The sequence below is a fragment of the Physeter macrocephalus genome, chromosome 4 (genome assembly GCF_002837175.3).
Source record: "Physeter macrocephalus isolate SW-GA chromosome 4, ASM283717v5, whole genome shotgun sequence".
NCBI lineage: Eukaryota > Metazoa > Chordata > Mammalia > Artiodactyla > Physeteridae > Physeter > Physeter macrocephalus.
Window position 1 is genome coordinate 101,330,805 of NC_041217.1, and position 4,393 is coordinate 101,335,197.

Genomic DNA, 4,393 nt, shown 5'->3' on the forward strand with positions numbered 1-4,393 from the left:
CTCAGTTAGCTATTGCCACAAAAAATAATAAATAATAAAGAGGCCCAGAATTCAATGGTGTAAAATAATACTTATTCTCACTTATGACAGGCAGGTCAACTAAGGTCTTTTGAGCATTGGGCTCAGTACAGGCGGGGTCCAGGCCTGTTCCATGTGTTTCTCATGCTTCCAGCAGCAGGCTGGCCAGGGCATGTTCTTCTTGCAGCGATGGCAAAAGACCAACAAACACTCTTCACCACCCAAGCACATTTTAGACCCTTAGTCACATATCTTCTGCCAACATTTTATTAGCAAGTCACATGGCAAAGCCTAACCTTAATTGATTGTGTAAATGGACTCCACTGCTAGTGGGAGTGAGGATAATCAATATTTGATGATGGAAAGTGCCATAGACTGAATGCTTGTGCCCTCCCCCCTAAATTCATATGACGAAATCTAATCCCCAGTGTGTTGGTATTAGGAGGTGGGGCTTTGGGGCAGTGATTAGGTCATGAGGGCTCTGCCTTTATAAAAGAGACCCCAGAGAGCTGTCTTGCCCCTCTGCCATGTTAGAACATAGGGAGAAGAGAGTGTCTACAACTAGGAAGCAGATCCTCACCAGACAATAAATCTGCTGGCACCTTGATCTTGGACTTCCCAGCTTCCAGAACTGTGAGAAATAAATTTATGCTGTTTATAAGCCACCAGTCTGTGGTAACTAACTGTAGCAGCCCACATGGTCTGAGACAGCAGGTATCAACAGGCTACTGGAAAAACATGGACAAATGACCAGTTAGCATGTGAAAGAAAGTGCAGCATTATAAATATGGAAAATGCAAATTAAAAAATATATATATCATTTGTGGCCTATCAGATTGGTAATTACAAATTGACAACATCTGGTGTTGGTTATCATGATTAGAAGCAGGCCCTTCAGTACTTTGTTCCTAAGACTGTAAATTGGTATCACCTTTTAGATGGTGATTTGAAAACATTTATAATATGTATTGATATGACCTGCAGTCTTACTTTTAGAAAACTATTCTACAGACTTACCACGGTGACAGCCTAACAATGAGTCACAAAAATATTCAATGTAAAGTAGTTTGTAATAGCAAAGAACTAGAAATAGTCCTAAGCCCAACAATAGGGATGTTAACAGGACATTGAATTACATGAGAAAAGCAGTATTTGAGACTATTTTTAAATTGGAGATAATAAAAGAAATGCTACTAACCAGTGTTGTAAGGAATTTATATAGTAAATTTTATGTTATGCATTATTTGTTAACATAAAAATATTTACAATATAGTAAATAGAAATAGATTATAAAACAATTCAAACAGTATGATCATGTTTTATTTTAAAAATAAATCTATATAAATATGCAAAAAAGTCGAGACAGTGATACATCATAGTACAATGTGATTTTTGGATGGTAGGATTATGGATTTTATTCTCTTTTTTCTTTGTATGTTTTAATCTTTCTATAAAAAATAGGTATTAATTGCGTCATAAGATAAATGCAAGTTTAAAAGTGTTAATGGTGCTTTAAGATAGTTTTAATAACATGGAGGAATGTTTGCTATGATGTTCAGTTGGAAAATAAAGGAAGATACACAGTTGAGACAGTACGAGTAAGAGTCATGTAAAAAATATGTATTTGAGAAAACAAAGTAGATATGTTTGAGTAGTATAAATTATTTCCTTCTTTCTACTTTTCTGCATATTACAAATGTTCTGCAATAAAATTACATTCCTTTTATAATGAAAAAATATATATTTTTTTGATGAAAAAATATTTTTTAAAGAGAAATTCTGGGCAAAATAATTTAGGATTCCTTAACAAATTGAATTGTCTCTGTCAAAGAAAATACATATACAAGACCAATGGTTCTCAAATTGAAGTGACTCTACAGATCCCTGGAAGACTTGTTTAAAAGGGCAGATTTCCAGTCCCCATCCCCCAAACCAAGATAATCCGCCTGGCTGTACACAGCTGCCAGTCTTTGATTCCTACTATACAATTGTATCTGACAACCCCAAATAGTATAATATGAATAGGAATATCTCAACTCAGTCTCTTCCAATATGGACAAATTTCTCATTATATCTCTAAGTATTATAATACAGTTCCTTATTTTATCTCTGAATTTCAACCCTTATGATAATAAGCATTTAAAACTTTGCTTTCCCAGTTTCCAGTTATTCAGAAAAGTTCTTTTTGGCCAACGGGCCAGTTGTTGGGCAACAGCATCGTCCAGTTCAACTCCTTCACTTCACAAATGAGGTTCTGACCCCAGAGAAAGTTCACAGTTTGCTTAAGTCCTCTCCACTGCTGACGGCCTGAGCCCCTGCCCCTGCTCCCCTGCTCCCTGGGGTCCTGATTCCCCAGCAGCCCAGGGTTTTCTCCAACCCCTGCAGTTTCTCAATGGTAATTTGTCATTTCATGGCAAACATGCTCATCTTGGGATGGAGGCATCATCAGAACAGTTAAGGCAGAATCTAGGTTTCCACATTCCACTGCGCACTGATGCTTAGAATTGCTGCTAACGTCCACCAGTCCCCAAACCAACAAGCCACGATTTAATGAAAGCCCAAAATGGGCTCAACGCTAGTCAGATTTTAAATATAACTTGTACAGAATTAGCAAGTATTAACAAGTTTCAAAGACATTTAAAGGTAATTTCTTTCATCATCTAGTATTTCCTCAGGGATTTTGGATGATTCTTTGAAGAAGGGGGACAACATACCATAGAGCATATGAAATAATAAATAGAAATAACTAAAACTAGAAACCAATAAGTACAGTTTCTTTGCCAGAAACTCTTAGACTCCTTGTCCTAATAGTCTTGTATTTTCTAAGTAAATCATGCAAAAAAAAGTAGTTTATTTCCACGATAGCTAACATTTATTGAGGCTAGACATTATGCTCAGAATTTTATATATATTCTCTCATTTACATAGCAACTGTATGAGTTGGGTGGTAGGATTACCCCCATTTTATAGATGAGAAAACCAAGGCTTCAAGGAAATAAAAGACTTACCCAAACACATGCTTCTGGCAAGTGTTGGAGCCAAGGTTTGAACTAAGGTTGTCTGATGCAGTGTTCCTGCTCTCCCAACCATTCTAGTACATGCTTCTCTGGCTAGTATCATCTGTCATTCATCTGTCAATGAATATAACCCTCAAAAATGCACATCAGAAATTGAGTTTTTCCCTATTTTTAATCTTTCTAGAACTCTGCTATTATATTTTCATATAATAATTTTAAAATATGTGTCATACTTATGGGTGTGGTTTTGTGGGTATAATTGCAAACTAAAGTTAGTGCTTTGCCCAAATGTGTAAACACTTGTAATCAATGTATACTTAAAAATTATAAAGTGATATTTGTTTGCCAGAGATGAGAAAAAAATTTATATTACATTTTCAACGTAGTAGTACATTTTTTTCGTAGTAGTAACACATTTTAAATTTGATTATAAGAACAGAAATGGTATCAGTCAGGGTTCAATCGCAATAAACAGAAACCACTCTGTTTAAGCAGAAGATATTTAATTCAGGAAGTTAGGTGCTTACAAAATTGAAGGTTGGACAAACAAGCTCTGGACCGGGTCTCTAGGAATGACACAGTGACACTGCTCAGCTGTCTCTCCAGGAGAGCTAGCTGCTCCTGAGCCACAATAAGAAGGATGAGCAATCAGGAGGTTGCCATGGAATCGTCATCACTGTGATCCAGGGATCAGAAAGTGGCTCTAACCGCCTCCCTGACATCCTGACCCCAGCAAAGCTGGGTATAGGACATCAGACCATGGCTGCAGCAAAATTCAACAGCTGACAATGCAGGAAGATGCCCTCCGTCGCACTTCTACCTTTGAAATCCAAAACTAGTACATGGAATTTATGTAATATAATTTGTACCTAGAATAAGAGCTTGCAAGGGATTCTGAGAATTAATTACAGTGTTGCGCTTGCAGGCTATGTCATACAGGAAGGCACCCTAGGAGGAATTTGGGGATTACGTGGCAATTTAAGATTTTCACCACAAAGCACATTATCAAATAACATAGCACTGAATTCCTTTAGCTGCGAGGCACTGTGGTCTGTGTCCCACTGGCAAACCACCAACTCAGTAATTGGATGGCAGCCTCCAGTGCTTTATGAAGAGGTATGCAATGTTATCTAACATGTTCCATTGGAATTGCTACAGAAACAGGAACCAAAAGAGAAGAAACTTGGCTTGTGGATTTTTTTATTTATTTTTATTTTTTTTTTTGCGGTACGCGGGCCTCTCACTGTTGTGGCCTCTCCCATTGCGGAGCACAGGCTCCGGACGCGCAGGCTCCGGACGCGCAGGCTCAGCGGCCATGGCTCACGGGCCCAGCCGCTCCGCGTCATGTGGGATCTTCC